Raw genomic sequence first — 11,463 nt, 5'->3', positions numbered from 1 at the left:
ATCATTGGTCATCATTGCGGGAACACAGTTCTAAACATCAAATAGCAACATCAAATGATCTCACGACAATGCAAAAAAAAATTATTCTAAGCAATAATCAGACCGAACGAAAGGAAATCTATTCATTTCATCTCTAGATTGCACCCTGCATTTGTATAAGAAGAAGAAGTAAAGAAGGAAACTTTTCGGAGGTTATGCCCCCGAAAAACATCTCAACAATCCCATCAAAGCCTTGAATAATTCTCGTACTTACATACAAAAAAAATCGCCAAAAAAGTATAACCCAGGATCAAGCAACTCCAGGAGTGTCAAAGCTGGCAGATGGGAGATGCAGATTCGGTGTCTTTCTGTGCCCCGGACGAATGGCGTGGGTGATGTCACCGCTACGTACGCGCCACTTCGCACCTTAACCCATGAGGACCACACAGAGGCCTACAGGCTGTTTAGCTCTTCATACAGAGTTTGAAGTTTCAAAAGTCCACTTCAGACGTCCTTCTTTCTTTTTTTTAATTCTCACATCCTCTTTTTTCCTAACCAGTCAGTGGATATCCAACAAACCTCATCAGAAAAAAAACACACCCCTGAGTGACCACAGACAACCCTGCACGATTCACGAAACGGTGGCTTTAACCATTATACTGTGTAATGTATGGCGGGCAAAAAAAAAATGCCTTTTTTTTTAAAAAAAAACGCCTTTTTAAAAAAAAAAATACAGATTTTTTTTTTTTAAATTGTTTGTCGGAAAGCCGTTTACTGCACTTAACTTACACTTTGAGGGCGACAGTTTTAATACGTCTCTCTCTCTCTCTTTTAATGCAGAAAATAAATTAACGGCGAGTGGAAATATGACATGTTCTTGCTGTGCTGCATTAAAAAAAATAATAATAATTAAATAATTGACTACTGCTGCAATTGCAGTTGCTAAATCAATGGATAGCGAGGTTATTAAAAGATTAAACGCCGAGCAGGAATTTCGTCGACGGTAAAAAAAAAAAAAAAAAACACACAGAGAGACAAAATACCTACAACTTGGCTTCCAGAGATGTTTTATTTCAACGGCCTGGGAAAGCAGGTGGGTTTAGCGCAACATCGCGATTTAGGGAATCTTCACTAGTTTATAAAAGGGGGGGGGGAGGGAGCGATTATTATCTGATCAGGAAGGGGACCTCCTAACATTTAAAAAAATAAAAGGGGGTTTGGTCAGCACTGAACGCAGCATCAGCACTGCTGACTTAGTGGACGCATCGAAAAACGTATGAACGCCCTAAAATCAAATATTTGTGAGCGAGGGAGGACCACCAGAATGGCTAGGGGGGGGGGAGATGGGGGGTGTATGGAAGTGGGCAACTTCAGTTGTAGGAAAGCAAAGCTGAATGCAATTAATGCACTTCGCTAGAGGACCGGTCTGGTGTCTCTGGTAGGGCACTGTCCCGGTGCGAAATGTTTTTGATTTATGGCGATGTGTTTATAATAAAAATGGAAGAAAGCCGGAAACATGGGGGGGGGGGGGGGCAAATTTTATCATCGGAAATTAAAAGTTTCTTGAGTACGTGAGTGTATATACTTTATGGGTGTGTGTGAGTGTATATATATATACAGTGTCTATTGATTGAGGGATTGTGTATGTATATATCTATATATATATAGATATATAGATATATACAGTGTATATTGATGGAGAGATGGTAAGATTGGATCTTGAGAAGGTGTATACAAATAAAAAGTTCTATTATTAAACATTGTCATTATATGCTATTATAATACGTGTATGTACTGTATGGATAAACATGTATATGACGTACATATATAATACGATACATAGATTTATAAATAGATAGATAGATAGATAGATAGATAGATAGATAGATAGATAGATAGATAGATAGATAGATAGATAGATAGATATGGCAGAAAGAAAGAAAGAAAGAAAGAAAGAAAGAAAGAAAGAAAGAAAGAAAGAAAGAAAGAAAGAAAGAAAGAAAGAAAGAAAGAAAGGAAGGAAGAAAGGAAGGAAGAAAGAAAGACACTGGGATTATAATAGGGTATATATAGATGATAGATAGATAGATAGATAGATAGATAGATAGATAGATAGATAGATAGATAGATAGATAGATAGATAGATAGATAGATAGATAGATAGACATGTATGGGAATGAAAGAGAGAAGGAAATAGAAGATATAGAGAGAGGTGTTTATGTACGATAGATACTGTAGATAGATAGATAGATAGATAGATAGATAGATAGATAGATAGATAGATAGATAGATAGATAGATAGATAGATAGATAGATATGCATAGAGAAAGAATGAGTGAAAGAGAAAGAAGAGAAAGAAAGAAAGAAAGAAAGAAAGAAAGAAAGAAAGAAAGAAAGAAAGAAAGAAAGAAAGAAAGAAAGAAAGAAAATACATTAGGAATATAATAGGGCATATAGATGATACATATCTGGATAGCTAAATAGATATGTATAGAGAATAAAAGAAAAAAAGAAAGAAAGAGAAAGAACGATAGAAAGAAAGAACAAGAGAGAAAGACAGGGAGAAAGAGCGAGAGAGAGAGAGAAAGAAAGAAATAAAGAAAAAAAAAAGACAGAAAAGACACTAGGAATATAATAGGGTATATAGATGATACATAGCTGGATAGCTAGATCGATAGATATGCATAGAGAAAGAAAGAAAGAAAGAAAGAAAGAAAGAAAGAAAGAAAGAAAGAAAGAAAGAAAGAAAGAAAGAAAGAAAGAAAACACTAGGAATATGATAGGGTATATAGATGATAGATAGATAGATAGATAGATAGATAGATAGATAGATAGATAGATAGATAGATAGATAGATAGATAGATAGATAGATAGACAAAAAGTCTATGATTGTGTGTGTTTGTATGTATATAACTGTTTGTGAATCTACCTGTCTATCTATTTATCTATCTATCATCTGTCTACCATATTATATTCCCAATGTCTTTCTTTATCTATGCAAATCTATCTATCTATCTATCTATCTATCTATCTATCTATCTATCTATCTATCTATCTATTTCTATCTCTCTCTCTCTTTGATATGTATATGTAGAAATAGAGAGAGAGGTTTGTGAGTAGATATAAGTCTATGAACACATATTCATAATACTATCCAGTAATGTAAGTCTTACACTAGAGTGCTCTGCAAAGTACCAAGGTATACTAGTGACAAGGTATATCATACCACAACAAGAAAACAATAAAATAAAAGATACTAACTATATAAATAAACAAACAAAGGCACAAAAGCAAACAAACACCCTGATCATCGGAGTGTCAGTAGGTGACATTTAAAACATAGAAGTTTGATAAGAGTTATTTTCCAGCAAACTTGTATTCACATCAATCATCCAATGAAATGCACAGAATTGTAAGTTTAATGCAAAATCTTAAACAAACATCTTTAACAAAATGAAATGCAAAGAAACATCTACTTTTTGCTAATTTTCTCTCAACATGATTGGGTGTTTAAAAAGAAAGCAGGTCAGCCTGGTTAGGACAGAGGCCCCCATTATTAATGCCCCCCCCCCCCCCAGTAAGGTTCAGGTCTGGAGATAAACCCATCGCCTAAACTTTCTGGGTCACCCCCTTTGGATGAACTTGGAAAAGCCTAATAACTGACTCTGAAATTGGCTACAACCCAACCGGTTCTATCATCTTGGCTTCTTACTGACAGCTGTGACAAGCATGCAAATGGTTAATTCCACAAGGATTTATGTAAAAAAAAAAAAAAGTCTCAAGCTCCTTCCAGATTTCATGGGTAGGTCTAATAAAAATATTTGGAATAACCCAGTGCGACAGAACCGAGCGAAGGCCGGTCCTTTTACCTCTGACATAATCCATATGGATAGAGGGAACAAAAAAAAAACAGCCAATACTGGGAAACAATTCTTCTTGGTGACTTTTTTTTTTTTAGGATGATGATGGAATGATTAAACTATTTTTTTTTTTTTTTTTAGTGTGCTAATTAATTGCAGTTATTTATTTTTGTTGTTCCTTGCCACATCACGGAGAGTTCCTAGTGGAACATTCTTGGGATATTTGCAATAAAACTTTTTTTTTGGTTGTGTTGGCTCTCCCTGTTTTGAAATGCTGTTTTTTTTTTGTTTTTTTTCCAGTTAGGTCTTATCACATCGAACTTCCTATTTTAAACTCTGACAGGGGAAAGTTGCTTTTGAGTGACTCTCTCTAGGGGGCTTGTGTGTGAGGGGTGAACGCGTTGTGGGCAGGCACTGCCCCTCATGGATTTGCATGAACACTACAGAAGAGAAAAAAAAGCAGGAAAAAAAAAAGTGTACAGGCTTCCAAAACAACTAGACAGACAGACAGACAGACAGACCTATCCCGCCTTCCACTCCTCCTTCAGCCGCCACCTCGTCCTTCTGTGACTGAAGGACCCCACTGCGTGACTGCACGCCCACCCTGTCACCAGACATATCTGTCATCTTTAACCCTCTCGTGATTTCCGTATCCATCACACAACTCTCAGCTGCACAAAAAAAAAAAGCAGTGCATGCAAAACTAAAACAATTTCAATGAACACTTTGCTGCTGAGGTTACAGACCAACGCCTGAAACTAAGAAGAACCTTGGGTCACTGCAACACCATTTTGGCCCACTGACCAACTAGAATATCAGAAAGACCTTGGGATAGGGGCAAGGTTGGCCAATGTTTGAAATGTGATCATTTACAAAAAAAATTCCAAGGATGAGCCTACAAAATTTATGAGGCTGCCCCTTGGAAGTTGAGGATGGCTAAGGGTATGGGCAAGATTGGCCAATACTCGAGATGTGATCATTTCAAATATTTCCGGGGATAAGCCTACAAAATGATGGGGTTGTCTCTGAAGTTGAGGATGGCTAAAGGTAGGAGCAAGGTTTGCCAAAGCTCGATGTGTGATCATTTAAAAAATTTCAGAGGATGAGCCTACAAAATTTATGAGGCTGCCCCTAGAAGTTGAGGGTGACTAAGGGTAGGGGCAAGGTTGGCCAATGTTTGAAAGGTGATTTCAGTCATTTCTGAGGAGGAACTTACAAAATTTATGAGGCTGCCCCTGGAAGTTGAGGGTGGCTAAGGGTAGGGGCAAGGTTGGCCAATGTTTGAAAGGTGATCATTTCAGCAATTTCTGAGGAGGAACTTACAAAACTATGAGGCTGCCCCTGGACGTTGAGGATGGCTAAGGGGCAAGGTTTGCCAATGCTCGACCATTTAAAAAATTTCTGAGGACAAACCTGCAAAATTTTGAGGCTGCCCCTGGAAGATGAGGAAGATGAAAGGTAGGAGAAAGGTTGGCCAATGCTCGAGACATTTCAAATATTTCCAGGGATGAGCCTACAAAAGTACGAGGTTGTGTCTGGAAGTTGAGGATGGCTAAAGGTAGAGGGACAAGTTTGGCGAGTGCTTGAAATGTGATCATTTAAAACATTTCTGTGGATGAGCTTACAAAAATTATGAGGCTGTCCCTGGAAGTTGAGGATGGCTAAGGGCAGGGTCAAGGTTGGGCAATGCTTGAGATGTGACCATTTAAAAAAATTCCTGAGAACGAGCTTACAAAATTACGAGGCTGTCCCTGGAAGTTGAGGATGGCTAAGGGTAGGGGCAAGGTTGGGCAATGCTTAAGATGTGACCATTTAAAAAATTTCCGAGGATTTTCCAGGGATGAGCTTACAAAAATTATGATGCTACCTCCGGAAGTTGAGGATGGCTCAAGGTAGGGGCAAGGTTGGCCAATGCTCGAGATGTGATCATTTAAAGAAATTTCCGGGGACGAGCCTACAAAATGATGAGGTTGTCCCTCGAAGTTGAGGATGGCTAATAAGTCAACATGGCCTAAATTGATCATTTAGGGACAATCCAAGACTGTTTTTGCAGTCCGAACCTTAAAGCTCTGATCTCTAGAAGTGAAACAACTGACCTTAGGTTAAGAGAAATTGGTCCATTAACTTCAACCTTTCACAAACTCTACTGCAACCAATTCTTCCTTACAAGGAGGGGCAAAAATCCCCCAAAAATAAGTAGGAACCCAATATTCCCAGCAGATGCCATTAGCAAAATCACTGAGTCTCCCCAGGCTTCCTAGAGAGGATAACAGAAATCTACATTTAGGGTGTCAAATCAACATCCCATTCCCTTTGTTTTGTTTTTTTACAGGACGTGATCCGTCGTACTTTAAGGGCCCCCCACCCTCAGGGCAGAAGGGGTTAAACCTCATTTCAGCATTGTATGCGGATGAGCTGTCCTCTTTAATTTGACAATGCACAGGGTTTGAGCAGTAAAAAAAAAGAGTAACTTTAATATCTCTATTTTTACAATGTATTTTTTTTTTCAATCCTTCAGGCTATAATAGGATTAAATGATAGATGGAAACACATGATAACCTTTTCAGTGGAAATAGGATAAAAAGAGACCGTCGTAGTGGAAAGATGTCACTTACTACATCTAAACTTCCAGGAGCATGAATGTGAATAAATCGAAAGGTTACCAAATTCTTTAATTCTGTGAGCAACTGATAAAAGTTCATACATTGGATCAGCGGTGGAAGCAAACTGTAGGTCTGTCCTACCAGGCGACGGAGCTGGGATTTTTTATTTTTTTTTGCAATTTTATTTTTGTCTACTGTACTAAATATGTATTTCCTGCCTGGGAAAACAATGCAGAGCTAAGAGGACGTTGTATATTAGGTGCCGTCCATATCAGATGCGTCTAATGACTGCTATCAGAAAGCAAGTGACTGGGACAGGCTTCCAAATCTATTTTACTTTACTATATCCCCATTCCCAAGACAGGAAAGGAAAACTGCTACTTCAAAATCATTTTACACTGCTGATTGGGTATCTGCTTCAAATGCAAATTCACAAAATAATTCTGATAAATAAACACATATAAATTTAAATAAATAAATATATACAAATATATATATATATATATATATATATATATATATATATATATATATATATATATATACATATATATATATATATATATATATATATATATATATATATATATATATATATTTAATTAATGTAAAATATATAATATATATACATATATATATACAAACATATGTATGAATATATACATATATAAATATATATATATATATATATATATAAATATATATATATATATATATATATATATATATATATATATATATATATATATATATACATATTTGTTTTTTTAATTAATGTAAACAAATACATATATGTATATATCTAAGTATATAAATAAATAAATATATATATATATATATATATATATATATATATATATATACATAGACATATATATATATATTTACATTAATTTAAAAAAGATATATATATATTTGAATATATTATTTTAATAATTAATGTAAATATATATATATATATATATATATATATATGTATATATCTAAGTATATAAATAGATATATATATATATGCAAATATATATATATATATATATATATATATATATATATATATATATATATATATATATATATATGTATAATTTTTTACGTTAAATTGAAAAACAAAAATTTTATTTTTTAAATTAAAAATATTACATACAAAAAAAAAAAAATATATATATATATATATATATATATATATATATATATATATATAAATAATATTTATATACATTTTTCACTAATATGTTGTTTACATACACACATATTTATCTCTCTTTACCCAAACATCGCCATTCCATAACAACAAAATTGCATTATCAGAGTCCTTTTATCCACAAACTGCCAAGACACAAGAAAAGCATCAATCAATACCGTGATTAACCCCTCACGGCCCATAAGGACCTCTTCTTGACAGTGAATTGCTGGGTGGTCACAAAACTATGTCTGGTGGTTTGCTTTGGAAAAGGGAGGGGGTGGGGGGGGGTCAGATCAGTCATTGGGGGCCACAGCTTCACAGGACACCTAGCTGCTGCACAACCTCTTGCACATGAGATCCTAAAATAACTGCTGATTGGCAGGTGGGCATTCTAAGAGGTGCAGCAGCAGCAGCTGTGGGCAATGCCAGCTGTGATGTGCAACTGAGAGGTCAAAAAAAATCTGGAGGTGGACTGTTGTGGTCTTAAATCGCCGCTGGTTCAATCTTACCCCACCATCATCACCAGCTGCCCTCCCTGGCAGGTGCACCAGCCTTGCCTACCTCTGGGGACCTCAATGCCCCCTTTCCTGGCATCGGAAAAAAAACCTCAGTGTGTGACTTCTTTGCTTCCAGCCCTTTGCTGGTCAAGCACAGACAAAATGGCAGATCCCTGGGGGCACCGCCAGGCTTACAAGTTTGGCACAAGCACACCAAACCCTGTGCCCCCCTAGTGATAGGTACCCAACACATGCACATACACCTTCTCCAGGTTACATTTTGGGCTCAAGAAACTTTCCTGTACCAAAAAAAATAAAAAATAAATAAATTATACCAACTTTTGTTCAAGTTCAAGAGCTCTCCTGAGTTTTACTAGCTGGTGCCCCAAACTAAAAACCCAACCAACAAGGCATGGGACTCTCCTGGCATCAAATATATGTATATGTATATCTCAGGCGCCCTCCATGGCTCCTACATCTCTTCATTATCTGACAGCCCTTTCGCCAACGTCACTGCAAAGGATATTTAATTAGACTATATTCTGTTTAATCAGAGCAACAGAGCACGACCGAGGGAAGGCAAAAAGAACAATAGCATGCAATAAAAAAAATAAAAAAAAGATATAAATATATATAATATGCATCTCCATGAATACTAAAGCCCACACTCCCTGAACTGTGCAGGCAAAATGCCACTTGGTGGTAAAAGGGGGGCATCAAACTGGACAGCAAAAAAGGATGCAAACAGAGGTCTTACCTTGCAAGGTTCAGGCAGCAATCCTTGCAGTAAAGTGGTGAAGAGGCAGCAGGAGCAAAAAGGCAAAAAAAAAAAAAGAAAATGAAAGAAAAAAAAAAATAGCTGGTGCTCAATGAATAATGAGCCTGTCCATTATATGATTGACTAGATTATGTTATGTTTCGCTTTTGGGGAGGAGGAGAGAAGAGGAGAAAGCAAAGAAGGAGGGAGGAGGAGAAGCTGTAGACAAGAGAAGAGAAAGTGCTTCTGCTGCCCCCCCTCTTCTTCTTCTTCCTCTCTGGGGTAAGGTGGCAAAGAGGGGGGTGCCCACTTGCTCCTAAGTGCCCCCCACCCCCACCCTTTTGGAGCACAGGGTGCTTGCTTGCTCATGCAACTCTGTCCTTTGCAAAAATGAGAGCGGTTCATTGATAGAGATCAGAGGAACATTCCCATTCCTAGCACTCCCCCTATCTGGTAGGTGAAATGTATTGTACCATAAAAAAAATAGAAGCACACACACACACTCTCTCTCTCTCTCTCTCTCTCTCACTCTCTCTCTCTCTTTCTCTCTCTCTCTCTCTCCCATTGTCGTCTTGGCATAATTCACAGCAACTAGATAGCTCTTCTCCTTGCAGCATTTATAGATTTGATGAGCCAAAAAAAAAAAAAAAATTAAAATATAATAATAATAATTAAAAAAAGAAAAAGAAAGAAACGCAGCTCTGGCTGGTAAACCTGCACCCGACGCCTCCGACCCGTCCAGAGCCTCAGTGCAGCAAGGAAAGTCCCGACCCCAGCCTTGACCTTGACTTCTACCCACATCTGCATTTCTGGGGGGGCTGCTGCAAAAAGATTTGGGGGGGCACCCTAAATCACAGACAAGGAAGGAAAGATAGGGGGACACATGACCCCCTTCTTATCTGTTCCTGGAAACTCTTTTTTAATTTTTTTTTTTTTTTTGGGGGGGGTGTTGAACAAACTCCTGTGGCTCTTTAAAAAGACATCTACTGAGCAGCTCACAGTGTGTTTTTTTTTTTTTCCCCCACAAGTCATCAGCCATGAAATGCCGCTGATAGGCACTGTAACCTTGTAGCGGATCTAATGTAAATAAGAACGCTATGGTGCCAATCGGCGCAGCACATGGACTTAACTGCTGCGCTGCCTGCGACGCGCGCCTCTCCTTCCCCTTCTCTTTCCTCTTCTTCCCCCCCAAAGAGGCAGAAAAGCATCACAAGTGTTAGCAAGAGGCTCCCCCTCTGGTGGCAACGAGTGGCAGCAGTCACCCCCCCCCCCACCTTGAAGGGGTTAATCCTGCCATGCCATCTTGCATTGCTCTCCATTAAAAAAATTAAAACAAAATAAAAAAAAATAAAAAAAATCTGACTTTATTTACATGCACTGTTTAGAAGGAAAAACCCTGAAAACAATACCCACTGCCAAACCATTATGAAAATATGATTTTAATTAATCACGTCGTAGGCACGAAAAAAAAATTAGCATACAGTAATTAAACTTACAGAGAGAAAAGAGGGGAAAAGAGAAAGATGATGGTGGTATTTTTTTTATTTTTTTATTTTATTATTTGCCTTAAAGGTTTTGGAATTATGATTTTATTTTATCACGCCAATAACTTTTTATATATATATTTATTTCATGTAGTGGGCTCTTCTTTTTTTTTTTCTTAAGGGGGCTGTCACTGATGCGGTATAAGCCTTTTACTGTTTTTTCTTTCTTTTTTTTTTACTGTTACTGATGCCCTATACACCTTTTCTTGGCCTTTTTTCATTATTATTTTGTTTTTTAATAGTTTTTATTTATTTTTATTTATTTTTTGCCATTTATTTTTTGCCATTAAGGTTGTTTTTCTCTTTAAGTGGCTATCACTGATGTCATGTACACCTTTTTGTGGCTTTTTTTAAGGGGCTGTTACTGATGCCCTATACACCTTTTTTTGGCCTTTTTTAATTATTATTTTGGTTTTTAATAGTTTTTATTTATTTTTTGCCATTAAGGTTGTGGAATTATGATTTTATTTTATCATGCCAATAACGTTTTATTGTTTTTATTTTAATTCCATGTAGTGGGTGGTCTCTTGCCTTTTTTTTTTTTTTTTTTTTTAAGGGGGCTAATGAGCCTTTTACTGTTTTTTGTTTTTTTTTTCTAAGTGGCTATCACTGATGTCATGTACACCTTTTTGTGGCTTTTTTTTTAGAGGCTATCACTGATGCCATATACACCTTTTCATGTTTTAATTAATTAATTAATTAATTTATTTATTTATTTATTTATTTATTTATTTATTTATTTATTTTTAAGCGGCTGTCACTGATGCCCTATACACCTTTTCTTGGCCTTTTTTAATTATTATTTTGTTTTTTAATCGTTTTTATTTATTTTTATTTATTTTTTGCCATTAAGGTTTTGGAATTATGATTTTATTTTATCATGCCAATAACTTTTTATTGTTTTTTTTTTTATTCCATGTAGTGGGTGGTCTCTTGTCTTTTTTTTTTTTTTAAGGGGGCTAATGAGCCTTTTACTGTTTTTTTTTTCCTTTAAGTGGCTATCACTGATGTCATGTACACCTTTTTGTGGCTTTTTTTT

At 36.2% G+C, this 11,463-nt stretch overlaps 1 long non-coding RNA gene across 1 annotated transcript in view; it reads right to left on the bottom strand.

The window, feature by feature from the left end:
• The window catches only part of LOC120917900, a 221,844-nt gene extending 212,495 nt beyond the window's left edge, over window positions 1–9,349 (bottom strand). The window contains exon 1 of the long non-coding RNA XR_005744245.1: window positions 8,881–9,349. This is a non-coding gene — a long non-coding RNA (uncharacterized LOC120917900). The remainder of the gene's footprint in view (window positions 1–8,880) is intronic.
• Window positions 9,350–11,463: the final 2,114 nt, after the last annotated feature.

The sequence above is a fragment of the Rana temporaria genome, chromosome 11, assembly GCF_905171775.1.
Source record: "Rana temporaria chromosome 11, aRanTem1.1, whole genome shotgun sequence".
Classification (NCBI taxonomy): Eukaryota; Metazoa; Chordata; class Amphibia; order Anura; family Ranidae; genus Rana; species Rana temporaria.
This window is presented reverse-complemented; position numbering and strand designations above follow the sequence as displayed.